Consider the following 22830-nt stretch of genomic DNA (forward strand, 5'->3'; position numbering starts at 1 on the left):
CAACACAGCTTCAAGGGATTTCATCTTCAGAACACAAATTACTGTTATACTGACAGTTTGAACAAAAATTGATAGATTTCGGTTTCGTCATAAGCGATGTTTCCAACCAACTATTTTTATGCACATTTTGGACAAGATGCGCATGAATTTTGAAAATGAGCATAAAAAACTTGCAAAAACAGAGTAGGGTAAACTTTTTATTCGATAAGAAAAAAAATTTGCATAACTACGCAAAAAAAAAAAAAAAAAGACTTTCCAAACAAATTCTTGTATGCAAAATAAAAAGTCATATGATTCTGTTATAATAGATCATGTGATGATAAAATTTGTGTGTGAATGGATAAACCAGCAGGGTGACCGCATTGCAAAACATCTGAAATGTTGTTTTGGTCATTCTAAAACACCTTAACCATTAGTAATAAGGTTGATTTATACTTATGCGTCAAGCGCACATGTATGCTACGGTGTGCAGCCAACGCGTGGCCGCATAGCCCCTCGCCGTGGCCGTCATGTAAGTCGTACTGGTAGCGCAAGCTCTGTGACTGTGATCTATGATTCAAATGTGGAGTCCTATGAAGGAGCTCCGAATGGAAACTGCTGTTTTGTGTTTACCTTATGGTTAAAGTTGTTGCACGTCCGCCGGTTGCTGCCTCAAATGAGAGAATTTGAGCCACTTATACATTAAGGAAGCGTTCAGAAAAACAAAACACCAGCAAAGGAACTCCACACAGAGAAACATAAACACCTACTGCCAGATAGTGTTTCGAAAGTGTATTGCAGAGCAACAGAAACAGCGCACAGAAGTATGAATGCACAGCTACGCATGTCATATGCGCCGTGGGTTAAACAGAAGCATAAACCAGGCTTTAGTGTTATTATATTATTAATTACCTTCAGAACTGTTAAGAGTATCTGTGCTCCACATCTGTGTGTGTCTGCATAAGTCATATATCAAATAAGGAAAAGATTCCCGCAGCTTCTCATACCGCCGAAAATTCACATTTGTACTGTTGATATTTGGCACCAGTTAATAAGGAAGTGACCATTTTGTTCTCTTTGACTCATTGGATGGAAACGCTGCTTTTTTTGCACGTCTTTTATGCGATATTCCAGTTTTGTGCATAAATTTTAATTTTTAATTAAAATGATTGGAATGAAACAGCTATTGAAGGTGTGTTTACCCAACGCTTAAAAGTGAATAAAAACCAAAAAGTAAATATTTTAATTACATAAAATGATTTTGTCAGTCCAGAGCACTTGCGTTAAACCATTGGATTAAATCCTATTCATATAGATAGATCTATTGATCATTTATAAACATTTTAATATGTCACAGAGTTTTGGGTGAATAAACATTCAATGGAGAGACATAAATCTCTCAAATTTCATAACAATACATCTGTGTTTTAAATAAAATATTAATAAAAGTATTATGAATTTTATTTCTTAGGGTTAATTAGCCTCTAAAAATGCTTATCAAACTTAAAATAGTATTTTATTTTAACTTTGAAACATTGCAAAATACACTGTTGTCTGGCTGGATATTTCAGTTGATTACCTGAATAAAATCACCAATGCTGCTCAATTTAATGTGAATTGACTGTTTTGCATTTAACAATTGCTCAAACAGAGGCAAAACTTACTGTGTAAGTGTTCTGAGATGAGCTCCTTGATAAAGTTTGGACTTTGATGCATCTGTTTACATGCACTTTCATTTTCTGCTCTGTTAAATGAAACAATGATTCTAAAGAAAAAAGCTGAGGAGGAGGAATTCCAGCATTAGGTAAGGTAGATTAAGTAAGAAATATCTTGTTGGATGTTCTTTGCAGTTTGTCTCTCCCCTCTTCTTCTCTATTTCTTCCTAACTTCCGCCATAGGCATAGATTTATTTATTTTTGTTGTTAATTTTTCTTTTCTTAATGTTGAAAAGAATGCAGTATGACATGCTGGTAAATTAAGCATTGACCGCTAAAGGGTTCTTGTTAGAGAACTCATGACTCATGAATGTGATGTTGAACTTTCAGTGACTGCTAATCAAGGGTTAATGGTGGCAGCCAAATGGGAGGTTTACAATACAAATATTGGGCCTGTAATTAGTCATTATTCCATTAAATAGAAATGTTCCTTTATGAACAAAAAAATATTAATTAAGCAATATAGATGACTAATAGATTCTAAATGCTATATGATCATAAATTACCATAAAACCATGTCTACTGAAATGTCAAAACATCCAGAAATGAGTGTGTTCATACACTGTAGATGGTTAATGAGGGGCTAATAAACACATTTTCAATGAAAATCACTCAATTGGCTGTGTCCTACAGACTTTACGATATAGTAAATATAGGACTCAATACTGTAGTAATTAGCTTAATATATGTGTGCGCACACACACAGTTTAAGCAATTCATTGTCATACAACAGAACTGCATCTGGTTTGTCACTCAAACAATGTCACATTACTTGCTGACCTATTTTAATGTTTTTTTATTTAATATTTTTATAGATATATATGAACATATTTGCCACCATATATGTGTACATTATATATATATATATATATATATATATATATATATATATTAGGGATGCCACGGCTCTCAATATAATATTGAACCATACGGTACGACCTTCATGGTTCAATATGCGGTTGTGAATTGCGGTTTTCTCGGTTTTGTGTTTAAACAACATATGTACGTTTTCTATCTCCATGAATTGACTGTGTGTGCCTGTAAGTCCATGAGCTGAGATGAGGAAACTCCTCCCTGCGAGTAAATATCCAATCACTATGCTCTAAAGATAGGGGGCGCTTGACCATCATTCCACACTTAAACATTGCGAGCGGCGGTGAAGTTAGGTTGAATCAACAGTACAAGGAAGCGCCCGCGAAGTGAGGCAACAGTACGAAAAAGCACCTGCGTCTTTCAAATCTTCATTGTGAGGACATTTCGGTCTTGCCGGTTAGCATAATGCCAATAAAAGAAAAAAACGTTGAACAAAAAATAACTGTGTGCAAGCATTGTTTTACACGTATAACCATGACTGCACATCTGTAGCACCATCACCCAGCAATATCACTGTCTGAAGGCAGGATAGCAGATAAGGAAATAAAGTCCTCCAAACAGCAACAATCCCTCGCTGAATCTTTCAAGCAAACATTATAATAAATAAATAAATAAATAAAACGTGTCAAGCCATGAGAACCAAACTGAACGGAAAACCGTGTTAAAAAACCGAGGTATGTATTGAACCTTGGGCTAACTGTATTGTTGCATCTCTAATATATATATATACATATTTAACTGGAATAAATGTGCATAGATATTTTTTTACATGTATGAAAATACATTTTAATACATATACATGTATGAATATATATTTTACTACCATTTATGTACATATATTAATGTATACATTTATGTACATATAGTTTACTTGAATATATGTGTACATATATTTTTATGCATATATGAACATATAAATTACTGGCATATGTGTGTGTACATATACTTTATACTGTACATTTATTTTCTTTTACTACAAATGAATATGGTAGCACAATTTATAATTTCAGCATCGATATTAATTTAAAATTATAAACTCTTACCAAATAGACATATTGAGTCATCTGGTGGAATTTTATTTATTTCGCAATATATAAATTGCAGCATAACAAAATATTGAAATGTTCAAATTTTCTAATATTTGGCAGACTTAAATAAACATATTTTCTGACATATATGTGTACATTTACTATATATAAATATATGAACATATATTTTACTGGTTTTCATAGATTCCCGAAGAACTACGGCCCTTTATAGTAAATGTTACTAATATTAAACATTAAAACACATGCAAAAACAGCATATAATAATGTTTTTACTCAAAACTCATTACATAGCTTTAGTCGAGTGTTTGAAATAAGTTCTTCAGTGAAATGATAAGTCACCAGGAAAACATTGTTCACTCGTGAATGTATCACAAATTATGTTGCACTAAATGTTTTAATCAACCTTAAATACCTCCTTTGCACAATATTGTTCCGTCTTATGTTAAAGTACTTGTAAAGTCTATCTAAGGTTAAAGAACAATAAAGCTTAAGTTGACTATACTTTGTAACAGCAGCTTTACAGAAACAAGAAACAGGATTTCCACTTTCCACATTAAAAATGGTCATGAAACAGTCAAACACCTAACATTGTCGTAAAAAATATTGTATTTAATATATTTTTTAACACATTTCCTATTAATTGTGTGTTGTTGTTTATGCTAATACTTTATAATGTTTAAATACTGGAACTGAGAATATTGGAATTTTACTTGTATTTAAAATTGTGGTGGCTTATTTATTTGAACATGGATCAAAACAAAAAAAAATTTATTTATTTATTTTTTAATCAGTCAATTCTGAATAATTGACTGATTGGAACAGTGAACTGTGAACCCCCATTGTATTGAATGTCAGTATAATATGCTAATTGATCAGATTAAAGTAAAAAAAAAAAATGTTAGAATGACAACCAGCAAAGCTTTTTTGTATTTGAGTAAAAATATTTCCAGAGTGTGGAATCACTGGGCAAAACTAAATCAAATTCAGCCAGTCTTTTATGAAGTGATATTACTGCAACAAACATCCAAACTCCCTTTACAAGAAAAATAACCACATTTATCCAAAACAAAAAACCAGAGCACTTGCAATGTATTTACTCATTTATCATCCACATGCAAAGCTGTCACTAAATGGAAAATATTATGGTCCTTCTATGCCCCCAAGCCAAAAATCTGCAGATTATACAATTCAGTAAGCAGCACATACTGTACTACCATTGTATTAAACATTGTGAAATGTTACAAAATATCTAAAGAATTCAGAATATAGTTTGAAAAATGTTTGAAAAAAAAAACCTGTAACCCACCCATAGACGCTCAGCTTTCAGCTTTCCTTACCCATCCCCTTCTCTCACACACATACTGTATGTTAAAAGAGGTAGAGCGAGGGGAAATAATGCTAAATGCAGGCCTTTGATCAAGAGGCTGCTACAGAATGTGAAATGACACCACAGAGCAGCACATAAAGCAGAAGCAGAAGGTTCTGTCTCCATATAGTGTATCAAATCCACAATTATGATGCAAATCATTGGTGTATATAATTCCCCCATTGCATTTAAAAGACTATGTATGATGTTCTGTAGGTATGTATACATTTATGTGTGTGTGTGTGTGTGTGTGTGTGTGTGTGTGTGTGTGTGTGTGTGTGTGTGTTTTCTTATTTCTGTTTAACTAAGAGAAGAACACATTTCTAAAAACACAACAGAAAATAATAACTAATAACTTATTTCTTTTATCTTTGACATCAAGACAGTTTAACTACACTCTAAAAGAGTTGAATTATTATTTAACCCAAAGGTTGAGTTAAAAATAGTTGGTGCTTTGTTGGGTTATTTAAAACCTTTATTGGGTTATTTATTTAATAACTCAACCAGTTGGGTTAAAATTTTTGACTTTTTTTTTTACTAATAAAGATGACTACTACTACTACTACGATAATAATAATAATAATAATAATAATAATAATAATAATAATTTATTATTATTATTATAAAGTGGTTAAGCCTCTTTTTGGCAAAATAACCCAACAAATTAGTTGTTTTTGTAACCCAAATTGTTGGGTCACCTATAGCGCATGTCTTTGGAATGTGGGGGAAACTGGAACAACCAGAAAAAACTCACACGAACACAGGGAACCACAGGCATTTCCACACAGAAATGCCAACTGATCCCGCCGGGGTTCGAACCAGCAACCTTCTTGGTGTTAGGCGATCGTCCTACCCACTGCACCACCGTGCTGCCCCTGTGTGAGACCGATCGAAGATCAAAACATGACCTCTTTGGACAGAAATGTAAAATATGGACCAATTTCTCACTTTTTTAAAATATATAATCATCTTGTTTAAAAATCCAAAATCAAATAAAAAGTGTTTAAATCATGTGTCAGTGCTCTTAGATATGAATAAACAATATGGGAAAATTATTTTAAAAGTATAAAAAAAAAAAAACATCATCTTCTTTAATCCTGCCCTGAATTTCAGCATGCTCAAACTCTAGTGTGACTGTGGCATAACAGTGGCTTGTTCTGTAGACAATTGAAAAAATTGGGGGCAAATAATATTGTTTGCAAATAATATTGTAAAAAAAAAATTACTTAAAAAGGTTAATAGAAAAAAAATAACCTAAACTGTTTTTATTCTACCTTAAATAAACAAATAAGACGTTCACCCTAAAGAAAATATTACAGGAAATACTGTGAAAAATTCCTCGCTCTGTTAAACATCATTAAAATTGAAAAAGCTGAAATTGTGAAAATAAAACACGTTTATTTCATACATTCACACTCCCAGCTCCCATTAATAAAAGAGTCTGATAATAAGCAGCACTGTCATAATTACAGTGGATATTCACTAACAATTATCCACAACCTGTGAAAATTATGCATGGCAATGTAGGGCATTTGAGTTAAAAAGGTTGAGATGAGATCCACTGCTTCTGTGGATATTAATATCCACACTTTATTTAGTTTTTCTTTTCTATACCAACATTTTCAAGACCACAAAACAATTCTAATAAAAACAACACACGGAGCCTTGACGGTTAGATGGTCCTGCTGTGTTTTACCTATAGTTTCGCATTGTGACTGACAGCACAATGACACTCTGTTGAATCACTTTGTCGTGTGCTTATTCAGACCAGAACATATCATTTGTTCTCGTTTGATTGCACGTGATTGAATCACACAGACAATTCCACCGGCAGCACCGCAAACTTCAATCAGCTTTCACAAACCTATACAGCTCCTTACCTTGCACGTGTGCGTGATCTAACTGTGATGTCTGAATCATCAGCTATGGCCTCAAATGTCCCCCCCCCCCCAAAAAAAAAGAGAAATAAAACAATAATCATTTACTTCCTATGATTTTATGATTCACAAACCCAAACGCAGGAACACCTTAGAGCAAAACCCCAGTTCAAATAATTATACGCTCAAAAACATGCTTAGTGTCAGTCACCCTAATGTTTATTTATATGTTCATTGTTATTTAGGCCTAATTCTGTTTTATGTTTTTTATCTGTAAGCTTTCTTCCCTGCCCTATTTTTCCAAACAGTTGCTATAGAAACATAGCAGAAGGAAAGACTTATTGAAGACTTTTCTGCAATGCCAGAGTGTTCCTGAAGCAAAGCTCGTCTCAGAGAAGAGAAACAATCCAGGCGGTTTTAATAAGTCGTCCCAACAACCCTTCACCTAAAGCCCCAGCGGTCCTGAATCACGTCCTCTTCAGCACAGCCTCTTTCTCCAAAACACTCGTCCTGCACTCCTGAGCGGCTCGGTGAATGTCAAGCCGTAATTGTATGATAATCCGGAAGGCACATTGGCTGCTGGGATGGTGCCGTTCCTGCTTGTTTTATTGAAAACTGTACACAGGCCATGAACGAGACAGATTGTTCGGCCTGGTGGCTCCGGTTGCTCAATCATTAGCCAGGTCTAATTGGTTATTAATGACCGTGGCTTTCCATCACAGCAATCGGCACACCTGACGACATTAATATTGTGGGGAGGTAAGAGGAAACAGCCAAACCAACCTCTCCCATTCCAAACAGAGACGTGCTTAATGAACTAGAGGACGGATGAGGAAAAGCCGTTTCCTTTGAAAAATATCTGAACTAACAAAACAAGGATATGCGCCTAGGATGAGTGTACATGTTTTATTTTATTTTTAATTATTTTATTACTCTCCTAAATAACTAACTAACTAACTAACTAACTAACTAACTAACTATATATATTTGTTTAAAAATTCAAAAAATTACATGTTGTGCATGCAATAATAAATACTTATTTTTAATACTTATTACATCATAAAATAAAACAAATATTAGAAACGTACTATAAAAAATACTTATTTTAATACTTAATAAATCAAAAAAATTAATTTAAATTAGAAAATGAATATAAAAATACAAAAATAAATAAATATTTATATTAATACTTAATGCATCATAAAATAAATTAATTATTAGAAAAAAAAATGAAAAACAAATTAAACATTTCATTTTTCATTCATTTTATTCCCTTCGGCTTCCCTTTATTTATCAGGGGTCACTGCAGCAGAATGAATTGCCAATTTACCCAGCATATGTTTTGCACAGCAAATGTCCTTCCATCTGCAACCCAGTACTGGGAAACACCTAAACACGCTCTCATTTACACACATACACTAGTGTGTCTATTCAATTTACCTATACTGCATGTCTTTGGACTGTGGGGGAAACCGGAGCACCCATAGGAAACCCAAACCAACCCAAGGTGAACATGCTGACCGAACCGCACTTGAACCAGCAACCTTCTTGCTGTGAGGAGACAGTGCTAACCACTGAGCCACAGTGCCACTCCAAATTAAACATTTAATTAATATATAGTTTAGCAGGACCACTTTTTGTTTTGTGACAAATATTTCATAGCACTTTTTTACAATTGTTTTTTAGTGGTTTTCACATTTATTATGATATGGGGGGAGGATCGGCAAAGGATCAAGCCAGGAATCGAACTTGGGTCGCCGTGAGCACTTCTCTGCTATATATGTCGGAAAGAAATTCTGAATGTATTTGTTCCAACAATGGATGCCAATGGCTGCTGCTTTCCAACAGGCTTCAGTTTTTCAGACCATCTTGTTTTGTTCAACAGAGCAAAACACTTCATAAAGGTTTAGAATAATCTAAGTAAGGTTAATTGTGAGGAACCTTTTGGAGGAACTACCCTATTTTAGCTCGAAATTACAATTTAAATTAGCTCCAACATGGCTCACATGACAAATGTTTATGATCAAACTATTTTTTAAGACTAACTGAATTAAAAACTTTATTCCAAAAATCTTGTTCCCAACTGTTTCCATTTACATTACAAACATGCATTCTAAGCAAGTGAAATTACTTTTCCTAACAGTACTACAGTATGCCTTTAAAATGCTTCTTGTTATATCTTGATTTCAAAACCGGGCAAGTTCACAGCTGAAAGACAAAAACATGGACAATTTGGATGCCCTCATACCTCCACAATCCTTGCTTAGAAAGGAATACATACAGTATAATTGGCAATTAATGGAAGGCAGGTGCAAAAGGGGAAAGGAGAAAAAAAGAGAGATGTTAAAAGCGATCCCAACACATTAGACGGTTCCTCTTAGATCTGCAGTAAACAAATTCCCTTTAAATGAAAGCCAGCCCCTCTGAGGCCAATCACACCAAAAGAATGAAGAGAATAACTTTGCCGAGGTTTAGCAAACTCACTAATTGCATTTTTAACTGAAGGTGAATGTTATTTTTGTGCTAAGAGGTGAAATCTAATGAATCAGCCTTGAGATCAAAGAATAGCTGAAGCGAGGTTACGATTTGGTGTATGCTGGGATATTATGAAGACTCGAAACACTGGGTGATTATAATAACAATCTAAATATATTTGGAACTATTTAACTCAACGATTTTCCTCATAAATGTGTTAAAAATTAAGATGTTTCAATGTCAACTATCTCATTTCAAACTATTATGTTGGTGGTTTAGTGCATGTAAATGAAATTTATACAACCTGTAAATTAGCTTAAAACATAATAATTAAACTGTAACAAATGTCATTTGATTTAAAAAAAAATAATTGTTCTCATAAACAATACACACACACACACACAATTTAGAGCAACTATCAACAGTTTGTAAAATTCAGAGGCTCTATAGGGTATATGCATAAGAACTTTTATTTTCAGTAACCCAGTTGTTACAAAGTCACCACGTTTAAGGTCTGTTTTCTTTAAAAATCAATGCCTGAAAAACGCCTGATTGATATCTGTCGCCACTGCCTCGCATGGTTCAGGATTGGTAGAGCTACGCATCGATGAATTTGCTCTTCAGTGTTTGAACTCTCAGTAATGATTAAATCACACTGAACTGAGCTAAACTGAACTGAACTGAACTTAAACACTAAAACCTGAACCACACTGTTCCAGTTACTATGACCATTTATGTGAAGCTGCTTTGACACAATCTACATTGTAAAAGCGCTATACAAATAAAGCTGAATTGAATATACAAACAATATAAAGTGGGTCTCAGAGCAGACAAAAGGCACTGCATTAAATTCCATTGTTTCACGCCATATCTTTAAAATACAAACATTTATTTTACCGCAATATTTTTAATGGAGTTTTTGCGCATGCCTGCAGATGCTGACAGTGCTTATGTTTACCTGTCTTTCGTCTCATTTTTCGCTTCAACAGTTAAATAAATGCTTAAGTCTATTTAACAGATTTTATTTTAATAATATAACGTTAATGATGCTGTGAAAAAGAACCATATACAATTTTTCACCAGAAGTTTATCAGTACAAGTAACCCTTTAAGTTTATAAGTTGGTAAATAAATAAAATTTGCAAAAGTTATTCTTTAGCACAATTCACAAGTTACATTCTGCTACCTAGTCATTGGTATCAATCTGCCACCTGCTGGTAAATGCGCTATATATGGAGATGCTTATTTGACAGCAGGCTGATTGTACAGTTTTTACGTTTTTACTGTCTTGCTTATGTGGTGAGCATTTCTAAAGTGACTAAATTCCTTCGACAGCATGTTGTCCAGATGAAGGTCAAGAAGGCTGAGCTGTTAGTAGGTATATCAGCATTTTTTCTATGTCACCTAGTCACCCAAGGCCTCTAAAAAGGCTGGTCATCCACAAAAGACAAATGCACAAGAGGACAGGATAATATCTTAATGGACACTGGGCAGCATGGTGGCTCAGTGGTTAGCACTGTCACCTCACAACAACGGTCCTGTCGAGTTAAAGCTGGACCAGTTGCCATTTTTGTGTGGAGTTTGCATGTTCTCCCCGTGTTCAAGTGGCTTTCCTCTGAGTGCTCTGGTTACCCCCACAGTCAAAAGACAGGCAGCATACTGTAGGTGAACAATTAACTAAATTGGCCATAGTGTGTGTGTGTGTGTGTGTGTGTGTGTGTGTGTGTGTGTGTGTGTGTGTGTGTGTGTGTGTGTGTGTGTGTGTGTGTGTGTGTGTGTGTGTTTGAGAGTGAATGAGAGTGTGTATGGATGTTTCCCAGGAAGGGCATCCGCTGTGTAAAACATGTGCCGGGATAGTTAGCGCTTCATTCTGCGGTGGCAACCTCTGATAATCAGGAAGTCGAAGGAAAATGAATAAATAAATGATTCAATGAATGAATCACTCCAGGATTTTACAGAGACTTTTTTTTTATTTGTGACATAAAATTATATTAAAATGTGGAATTATTTGTTTCATGTCTTGTGTTTTGTAGTGTATATACACACAATCTAGCCATACTGGTTTGCTTTCTGCAGCAGGAGTGGCAGATGTTCATTCGAGGCTCCTTCTAAAACATGTGGTTTCTTCCCTGTATTTATCACCCAATTGACCTGTATTGTTTTGTGTAAAAACGAACAGTCATCTAAAAACAACTAAAATGTCCAGACCAAGTTCAAATCTGATTGAAACTTCAAAAGAAACTGAAAAAGAAGAGTTTAAAAAAAAATCACTTTAGAGTAGCATGAGACACTAATGATGGCCTGAGGCTGCATATGAACTCAAGTCTTCTATGCGTAAATCAACTTGGCAAAGATAAATAGTTCTTGTGATTTGCATTTACTTTGTATACAATAAACTGAGCTGCATTGTAGTATGTGTTAATTTAATTCTATGATTTCAGTTTTGGTTTAAGTGACCGTTCACCCAAAAAAAATTAATTCTGCCACCATTTACTCACCCTTTACTTGTTTCAAACCTTTCTGAAAAGAGAGTTGAAAACCCATAACCACTGACTTTCATAGTATTTGCTTTTCCTTCTATGGAAGTTACAGGGTTTCAGCTTTGTTCAAAATATCTTCTTCAGTGTTCAACAGAATGAGACTGCTTCAAAACCACCTAAAAGTGAGTAAATAGTAAGTTGAGTCAATTATCCCTTTAACTATTGTTATTGATGTCCTTAAGGTTATTTAAAACAAGGAGTAGACATTTGAAGAAAAAATTTAACTAGGCAAACTGCCCACTAGTGTTTAAAGAAAGCAATAAAGTAAAAAGAAGTCAAATATTCATGTTAACGATTTGAGAATGTTCTATTACATTATTGAAGGAATGTTAAAAGCTGAAAATCTGGGAACATTTGCAGTTGGCTGGAAAAATCCCAACCAGAGCAGCCTGGTTCCAGGAGGGAATTTAATTGACTTCCAACTGACCACAGATCCTTCTGAATATTAGATATGAAGACAGAGCTTTTGCTGGTGCAGACTCTTTCTTGGGATCTGTACAGGTCAAAGACTTTCAGCTATGAACACAAAGATATGATGGAGATATTAGGTAAGATTCACAGCGGGGAAATCCACCTGACTCATTCCTTAACAGTCTTGTGCCATAGGATATGCCAGCCAATTAAGTCAGGGAACTCTAATGAGTCCAGGCAATCATTTGTTATGAATCACTTTGTAAACTAAACAGATGGTTAATAGAGTGTTTTGGAGTGCATGCATCCACACTGTCATTACAGCCGTGCCAGCTCTATCCCCATCACCATTTGTCATCCAGTGACTGTAAAGATGCCATTTCTCCAAAATGACTCTGGCAGCACACATACATAGCGCTTATCAGTGAGATAAGATGATTATGATAACCTTGGCCAATGACTGTTTTTCCTCAAGATGGAATCGAATAGTCTTCAAAGTACTGTGCATATTATTCACTGATCAAATGCTGCTGATAATAATGTCTAGATAGTGTACGATAAGACACTGTGGCAGTGAAATGTTAGCAAGTCCTCTGAACTGTAGTGTTTGTATGGTTTCAGGACACTGTAGTCAACAACTCTGCAGGGAGAGAGGTCAACTCTCAGAGAAGGTCACCTGCTTTCCCAATAATTATGCCATCAGTTCATGCATTAAAAAGCTTGTACTGATCAGATAACAGTGGGAAGCAAGAAGCCTCCTCCTTCCACGTGCATTGTTTTTAATGTTCATCTATTAAAATGCAAATGATAACAATGGTCTGAATATTGTTAGCTTGTACATAACAGGTGCTGTTGAGCAGTTCTGTTTTTCCCAGGAGGTCATTACAATGCACTGCCATTCCGATGTAGGAGACAGAAAAACTTTTTTTATAAAGTGTTTTATAAAGTTTAAAAACTATTAAATACTTTTAAAATACTTATTGTGAAAGACCTTACACTTTCTCCGCCAGATAAAAAAAGCAAGTCTTCTTCCACCCATCCTCACCACATTGTTAACCACAGTTAAGTATCTAATGTGTATAGTTAAGTATCTTATAGTATATGTTATCCCTAGGTTCTTTTTCTATAGCTCTTATGTCCAGTGTAGTGTTTGTATTTATGATTATTTTATGTAGCACCGTTGTCCTACATGACACAACATTTCATTCCTCTGTGCTGTATGTCCACACATTGAACGGAACAACAATAAAGCTTGACTTGACTTTATTAAAAGTACCAAAGTACTTTGACAACAAGTCAGAAGTACAGTACTGAGAACCAGGGAGCAGATTCACAAAACCCTTCCTAGTAAGTTAGGACATTAATAAATTCTGAGAAGCTCTTAAGATTTTTTTTATAGTAAGTCTTGAAAGAAATTTTAGAAGAAGACTTAAACTATATCCTTACAAATTAATCGAATAAATTTAATAAACAGCTCGAACAAATACTTTTTTCACAACTACATTTTTTATGTCTCAGTTTATTGTTGTGTTTTAAAGTAGTAGCCACATCCTGGTCAAGGTTTTTAATATATTTGTTAGAAAATATTAATTAATCAATTAATCGGCCAAAGCGGAATGAACCGCCAACTATTACGGCTAAAGTTTTACACATCAGATGCCCTTTCAGCCACAACCCAGTTCTGGAAAACACCCATACACTCTCGCATTCACACTCATACGCTATGGTCAATTTAGTTTCTACAATTTACCTATAGTGCATGTCTTTAGACTGTGGAGAAAACGGGAGCACCCGGAGAAAACCCACACCAATACGGGGAGAACATGCAAACTCCACACAGAAATGCCACCTGGTCTAGTCAGACTCGAACCAGCAATCTTCTTGCTGTAAAAAATGTCAAATTTTTCTATTTATAATATGTTTTGCCTTGTTGAGCACTGTAGCCATGTGAATGCACTGGACAATTATAGGCTTTTAAAGGTGTTTTTTTTTTTTTTGCAGGTTTACAATGATTGAAATTAAAGTTGGATGAACACAAAAGCAAACATTTTGAAGAATGGTGAAAATTACTTACAGTTTCAAACATTCAACAAAATTTCTTCTATTGTGCTTAACAGAATACAGACACACAAACAGCTGTGGAACAAGTTGATGGTGAGTGTATGATAACAGAACTTTGATGCATAATACTTTTAAAGGTGCAGTAGGTGATTGTCTTTTTCAGCACTACATTTTGTTGAGCTGGTTGAAAGTCTCTTCAAATTTCAGTAGTAATGAATAAAGTAAATTATCTAAATGTATTTATACTGTATCTATTTATATATTCCGGGTTAGGCATCAAACAAAAAAATATTCATCCAATTTAAAATTGTTGGGTCGACAATTCCCATAATTCTGATAAGTAGCCCAATCTGTCTGTCAACAAATGTAGATTGTACATCTGCGCATCCCTTTCATTCAGACAGATCCACCATTTGCACACAAGGGAGAGAAAGTGGCAGCAGTACACTGAAGGAAGAATGACACCGTGGTTGAGGTATTTCTGTTAGACAGGTAATGTTGTTTTAAAACTATTTTAGTCATGCAAAGCTTATGTTGTTCTGTTGTTATGAATGGGTTATATGCACAGAAGAGTTGTTCAGCCACTGAAATTTTCAGACGAGAGACTGATGTGACCATTTTCAATTTTACAAGGAACCTTTTACAGCATCAATAATGTGGATAATGTTAAAGTAGATCATGATAATAATGTTTTATTTATTTTAACAACAGAACATCAGTAAATAGAGCTATTCTTCCTAACCTGCTTTACTGCGTTGAAGTTGGTTTTATATTGACATTGTTTCATTTTTCAACAATGACAACCTTACACACTCCCTATGTTGTTTAACATGCTACTTTATATATTTGGTCTGAAATAGCATGCAAGTATGGCTTAGTGAGAGAGAGGTGACAGATGACATGGTGACATGACAGAGTGAGACCAGCGATCTTTGCATTCATGAAATATTGCACATTATGAAACCTTTTGCAAACTACAAAAAAAAAAAAAAAAACGTGCTTGATATTATACAGTTTTGAGTTTTTCAATGAGAATTATAGTATTATAAAGTACTGTAAAGTTTTCTAACTGGCGAATGACATGATCTAATAAACTGTCTACTGTCATCTTTAATGTGCGCATTCGTGATATCAGGAGGCGTGGCTTTGGACGGCAGACGACTGTGTTTCAAAGATATTATGCCAACCAGTTATTATTGTGGCAGATCACCTACTGCACCTTAAAACTGTAGATTTAAACTGTCAACAACAAAAGAGCACAGCAAAAAAATCAAGGTACTATAATGCAATTCAAGTCACACATCAGTGTCAAGTTAGTTGTTGCTTTCCAAACGAGAAATAAAATCACTGGCGTCATATTGAAGTGTCATTTAAAACTGACGTGCTCAAAAATGGCCACTTGGAAGGGTCCTTTGGAATGAAGGATTTTGAAAAATACAACTGATGGACATTCAGTCCATCATCCTTTGAGCGGGGAAGCTGTTTGGTGTCACAGACTGCACTGAATTCGGAAGGGCTCATCCCTATGCTCTAATCCCTTCAGAGGGACCCTCCGATGGGATTAGGGCATACTGAGCCCTTCCCAATGGAACCCAGGAATCGTCACATGATAATTTCAGAAATCACTGTAATGTGCTGAAATCGCTGATTAAAAATTCTTTGTTAAATAGAAAACTTAAAAAAAAAGATTTATTTGCAACAGAAATCTCCTGAGTGTAAAAGTCTAAATTACTTTGATCAATTTAATGCATTTTTGGAGAACAAAGGTGTTCATTTCTGGAAAAAAAAATGAAAAAACAACTACTTTTGAACAGTACTGTACAAAAAGACAAATCTTGGCCGGTATGCTCCCAATAGTTGGTGTTGTCAGACAAGAGACTGGTGTGGAGGAGGAAGGGAATGATAGTGAACAGCGTTTGAAGTGTTTGTTGGTTTGTATACAGCGGGTACTACTCAGCCTGCCTGTCAGCGGTGTGAGGAATGAGGCTTTATCCAGCAGGAAAGTAAGGCAGATTCAGACACTCTCAGTGGAGCTCGCCAATCTGCACAAGCACCATTTCTTCCACTGTGACATTAATATTTTATGGGTACGTTTGCTGTTCGATCTCTTGCCAGAGTGTGATCTGAATGCAAGGCGCTGAAAATGGCTGACGCTTTCATTGTGTTCCCTGTGCGAAGACTTTGGGACTAAGCTGAGAAGCTTTGTGGACTACACTATACCCCATCATTTAGTACAAGGAACCGTCCTGCGTCAACACATTTTGTCACATTGTGGATTTGCAGCAGTTACGGTTCCCCACGGTGACATTTTCCTTCAGTCCTGATTGAATGCGGTGGTCAGATATGCCACTACAATCCTAGATGAGAATCTGGTCATTACAATAACCGTGCAAATTGCAATTACTGGCTCAAATGTTTCTGCTGTATTTTATTCTTATTTAATCAGAGATTATTAACATGATTTGAAGGATCTCGAACGGGGGTGACCCTGAAAGTGAAGTTATATTGAGATCACAGACTTGCTCTGTCACCAGGGTGCCCTTAATCAAGACACCAAACCCCAGGTTGCAATTAGAAACACAAATTGCTTAAAGAAAAAAATCCTGAATAACAAATAAGACCCCTTAGACCGTAGCGATCTGATCACAAAAGACCAATGATAAATGTAGTAGTACATAAGGAAAAAAATGTAAAGAAAAAGCTAAATCTAAAGGGGAAAAATACTTCATAAATACTTTCATAAATACATTATTAGCATTATTAAATAAATTATAACACAAATATAATACACCAGGCTGGGTCAGTTGGCATTTCTGTGTGAAGTTTGCATGTTCTCCCCATGTTTGGGTGGGTTTCTTTTGGATGCTTCGGTTTACCCCACATTCCAAAGACATGTGCTATAGGTTAATTGAATAAACTACATTGGCCATAGTGTATGTGTGTGAATGCAAGAGTGTATGAGTGTTTACCAGTGTTGGGTTGCTGCTAGAATGTCATCCGCTGCGTAAAACATATGCTGGATAAGTTGTCGGTTCATTCTGCTGTGGCGACCTCTGATTAATGAAGGGACTAAGCTAAAAAAGAAAATGAATGAATTATTGAATATAATATACATATTAATATTGCAGATATATTAAATGTAAAAGTTTACAATTAGTGTTATTAGTAGTAATAATGGTAGCAGTAGTATTTTTGAAGTTCATCTATACATTAATGTAACTGTTTTGTCGAAAAACATCTCTTACAAACATATTGTAGCGAGAGGGGCAGGACAGAGAGCTATGAGAACAGAACAAGGCCAGTCGTGCAAGTGACCCCTAGCAGCACCCGTTTCACACACCAGTCTCGAGTCCCACAGAGGAGCTCTGGAACATAAAAGACAGCAGTGGAAGATGAGAGAAGACCAGGCCTGGACACAATAAGTTTTGCTTTTGGTTTTAGTTTGGTGGCAGGTTTTTGTGAGGAGCTGTCGTCTGTTTATTTTGTTTTTTCTTTCCTTTATTAAAATCATTTAAAAAAAAATTGTTGGTTCTTCTTCGCCTCCTTCCTGATGGCAGGCAACTTTATTATACGGTTCATTTGTCATTAATTTTTTATTTTTTGGCATAACACACAATAAATTATAATCTGTCATTTCTTTACGGCATAGGTCTCAAACTTAATTCCTGGAGGGCCGCAGCTCTGCACAGTTTTGCTCTAACCCTATTCTAAGACAGCTTATGTAACAAATTAAGGTATTCCAGAGTACTCTTGAACAGCTTGATTAGTTGAATCAGGTGTGTCTGATTGGGCCGGGGCAAGACTGCAAATCTGCGGCCCTCCAGCAATTGAGCTTGAGACCTATGACATACGATTTGACCCTCCTAATATCACAAAGAAACGTAACTATTTTACATTTTGTTTAAACCCACAAACCAACCCTCAACTCACCCTCAACCCACAAACGCCTCATTGAAGGATCATTATTCAAATACATGCTGCAACATTACAAATTGTGAAGTTGGATGACTACACTTCCCATGCTAAAAAAAAATCTTTTAAATGGGGAGCTAGTGGCTGGGATGCACAAGAAAAGAAACCAAAAAGCCACTCTGGCAACATCCAAACATCCTTTTTTATTTACAATCTCCACACTGATGCTAGCCAACACACTCATCACACTCATTTTCTCGTGTGCTGTTATCCTGACCTGAAGTGAAAAGCAATCCCATGGCGTCTCTTATAACTAGGCGACCATCAACTGTTTTCCCAGAGGATGACAAATGGATAAACCATTGCTGCAGCACCAATACAAGTTTATTTAGAAAAGTAAAAAGCACTGCAGTGTTTAGATGACCTGAGTTTGTTTGAGGTAATTGTTCTGCAGTTATTACTGAAATGTATATATTCCATACAAAGTTTGAAGCAGATTGGTTAGTTCTATTTACAGTACATGAAATCGCAGTGTGCTAGCAGTATTCGGAAAAGTTGAGATGTTTTCAAGTAGGTGCTCCTGAAAAAATGCAGTTGCATCTTGTCGTGCAAGTCGCGCGCCTCCATTAGAAATTATAAACTTACACCCTAAGTCTATTGCCATTGCTTCCAATGAACAGCAGCCACATTTTAATAAAACTATAGCGCTTCATACCAAACTTTTTTATTTTGTTACTTTTTTATATTGACAATGGTGTTAGTCAATAAATAGCAGCCTGATTTCATAGCCCAGCCCTACTTGAACCACTAATAATTTTAAAACAACTGCAAAAATACTAATATTCAAGTAATTTTTAAACATGTAACTGTCCCCTTTTTGGTGAGAGAGAGAGAGAGAGAGAGAGAGAGAGAGAGAGAGAGAGAGAAAGAGAGAGAGAGAGAGAGAGAGAGAGAGAGAGAGAGGGAGAGAGAGAGGGAGAGAGATAGAGAGAGAGAGAGACATGTGCATGGTGCTTTTCAAAATGTCCCAAATCTAGCTGATACAGATTCAATATGAACTGACGCCCTGAAGACTATGAAAACAGCAACTTGTGAGCTGCAGGAGAGTTAAACAACAGAGCTCCTTCAAGACTCCCTAGAATCCGGGATGAGAAAGTTTCTATATTGAAGAGTTTTTGGAGCACATTGGATTCAGCAGGAGAATTCTTCACAGTGGAAAGGGAATAATTGCACTCAGAATAACACACAGCACATAGATTAAAATACTTACATCATAGCTAAATTTGCAATTTGATACGGAGCCTTAACATCCATTTCAGAAATAAACCCACATCCTCAGCTAGCTGAAAACACATTTGCTCAAATTGCTACATTGCTGATTTGTCCTGTTGCGTCATTGAAAATTCACAACAATAAAGACGGACATTAAGACCAGAAGTCAACAGAGCCTTAATCTGGACTTTTGTTTCAGTTCACAATTGGAATTGAAATCTCTGAATGTTTTGGCCAACGACAACTGCTCAACAGAGCTAATTTTCATTCCAACAAAAGCTTTTACCCCAGGATATGCCGATGACAAACACAAATCAGAATCTTTTCTTCTTCTTTGATAACAAGCAATTATTCCCTTTCCACTGTGGAGAAGTCTCCTGCTGAATCCAATGTGCTCCAAAAACTCTTCAATATAGAAACTTTCTCATCCCGGATTCTCGGGAGATGTAATTATTGTTGAGCTGACTTGTAAGACTTCCAGAGCTGGAGGAAAAATCCCTCCCCGGTCGACAAAGCCCCGTGTTTATTTTTAACTGCCCAGAGAGTGCTAGGGTTCATGGTCTTTGGACAGTGTTTAACTCAGAAAGGCCAGCATGTGTGAGGGAGTTTGAGCAGGAACATTCAGTCTAACTTTATTTTCAATAAACACCTGCAGGCATCCAGAACAGATTGGATATAGATTGCTTTAGATTTGCTTATCTTCTAGAAGTCAAGGGTGCAGAACTACAGTATTTGCAGTGTAAGCGGCAATAAAAAAAGAATCTCCTCCTGAACTTTTAGCACACTTTGCAGAGTAACCGCGTGTAGTCAATGTAGAAGTAATAGTATGTTTATACGATAGCAGCGTCTTTGGCTATTACATAGCAAATACATATAAAACATTTAACAACAATTACAAAAAAACTAAAATCAACAAAGATATAATAGCTTAAGTCTGCATGAACCGGAAAATGTTGAAGCTTTTACTTCAGTATGTTGATGTACGTCCAACTGAAAAGGAATAATGAGTAGCGGGCAAAGTTTTCTTTTTGTGCATCATTCCCTCATAGCAATACACATTTGAACTTACACATACTATTCAGTGTGTTGTTGCATGTGTAATTGCACTAGTATTACACAAGTAAATACTATGTACCAATGTGTACCTACATTGTAGTTACATGCTACTTACACATCTAGTTACCATGTAAGTTCAAAGATAAAGTGGGACCTAATTGGTCAAATACATTCTTAAAACGAACTTATGATTAAAAATGTTATGTTTTTTAGGGTAAACAAATAAATCTTTAAATGTTTTTTTCTGATAATAATAATAATAATAATAATAATAATAAATATAGCTGCAAGCAGCAATTAACGGGGGTCAAGCAGTTTAGCAGGGTAGGGTCATATAGCAGTTAGGACGCCTGTAAGTAGTTTATTCGACAATGAAATATGTGATTACAGTGTTAGAGTTTATAGATTGAGCTAACAAATGTTTGATTAAACACTCCAGAGAAGCAATTTCGGTTTTTACATATTGACAAACTTTTAATGAACATTTCAAGTGACCGCTTTTATGTCAAACTGACCAGTATAAGCAGCCCTATGATATAATGTGTAGATCGAGTCATGGCACCTTAGACAAAGACACGACATGTCAAATTTTAAGTTATTCAGATAAATGGTTACTCAGATACAGTGACTTTACAATGTATAGCGCCATCATGTGGCCAATGTCTATGAGTTTCATGCTATGACCTTAGACTGACCTCTTGCATATGTGTAACAAGTTTGGTGAAGATATTTTAATTCCTTCATGAGTTATGGCTATTTTAGCTCTTCTTAATAAAAATTACAAAAGAGCAGTGAATAAGCTATTAGTGATCTCCTACTGCCATCTAGTGGCCACAGTGTAATTTATTTATGTGATTACAGCCATTTGGGTGTGCATAAACATATCCCTTCTATAATTGAGCATGTTCTAACTGTATAAAATGAAAAATTTGTATTTTATTAAAATAATTAAAAATCTACAGAGTAAAAAGTGTGACAAGCTTTAACTAAATTTCATCTTAAATGCATTAACTGTGTTCATGCCATGTCAGTTTGGGATTCAGAATGCATTACATAACATTACATCACATTCTTTGCCATAGAGCAGTAAAATAAACAATAAGTGGTCTGTTACTGCCATCTAGAAGCCACAGTTGTGATTTTCTTTACAAATGTTTTAAAACAAGGTGTTTAATCATAGAACCAGTTTTACCTATTAGAACTATTATGAAGAGGTTAACTGGGACCAAATTAGATGTTTAATGCATAACAGTGTTTACATCAGGTCAAAATATGATTCAGAATGATCCTAAATGCAATTTCCCTGACTTTAAACTCAAAAAATGTAAAACAACAAAGGAATGCCAATGTTTTGAACAATAAATAAGTGGTCTTGTTGTGACGTCTAGTGGTTAGAAATGGTAGGTGACAGTTGAAAGTCTGTGTTATAGTGGCTAAAATGATAGAATATTGAAAATGTGTTTTTGAGACCTTTTTGAGACCATCCAAGATGGACAGAAAAAATAACTTATAAATCATTTCAGTGATAAGTGTGTAAATGAAGCACATTTACTTCATTTTTAAGCCATTTTAGCATGTTTTTAGAACCATTTCCACTAATATAGCGCCACCTATTGCCCAATCTCCACAAGATTTTGCATGTTTATTCACATTGATATGCCACATGTGCTCACCAATTTCTGTGATGTTTTGGGTTTTCCTTATTGGTTTACAGGCATGTAGGTCCGTGTAGACACGCCCCTTTTGTTAATGAGCCTGTTACAGCTATCTAAAATGGAAAGTTCAACTTTTTTTTGATAATTATTGATCTACTCAGTCCAGAGGTTCATACAACACTGGTTTCGTTGCGATTGAGTTAAAAACCAGGGACTAGTTCGCAAAAGTAGGTTTTGTTTATATTGATGGTTTTTTAATGAACAGTTTGAGTAACAGCAGTGGTTTTAGTGTTAAACTGTTCAGTATGAGCAGACCTATCATATGATATGTAGATTGAGTGTTTTTTGTGAAATAGTATGTAAATGAAGCAAATTTACTTTATTTTTAAGCCATTTAGCATTATTTAAAGACTATTTTTGCTATTATAGCGCCACCTATGGTTTGATCTTCACAAAATTTTGCAAGTTTCATCTCGCTGATATGCCACATGTGCTCACCAATTTCTGTGATGTTTTGGGCTTTCCTTATTGGTTTACAGGCATATAGGTTCATGTGGACAAGCCCCTTTTGTAAATTAGCCTGTTTCAGC

At 35.4% G+C, this 22830-nt stretch overlaps 1 long non-coding RNA gene across 2 annotated transcripts in view; it reads right to left on the minus strand.

The window, feature by feature from the left end:
* The window catches only part of LOC141375626 (uncharacterized), a 382930-nt gene that overhangs the window by 334814 nt on the left and 25286 nt on the right, over window positions 1-22830 (minus strand). The window contains exons 3-4 of one of the 2 annotated variants that reach the window (XR_012384305.1): window positions 17591-17710; window positions 13534-17419 (exon numbers count right to left, since the gene is read on the minus strand). The exons of the other annotated variant lie outside the window; for it this stretch is intronic. This is a non-coding gene — a long non-coding RNA (uncharacterized lncRNA). Of the gene's footprint in view, window positions 1-13533; window positions 17420-17590; window positions 17711-22830 lie in introns of those variants that run through there. 2 annotated transcript variants of the gene reach the window in all.

Source organism: Danio rerio, chromosome 8, assembly GCF_049306965.1.
Source record: "Danio rerio strain Tuebingen ecotype United States chromosome 8, GRCz12tu, whole genome shotgun sequence".
Taxonomy (NCBI): Eukaryota; Metazoa; Chordata; class Actinopteri; order Cypriniformes; family Danionidae; genus Danio; species Danio rerio.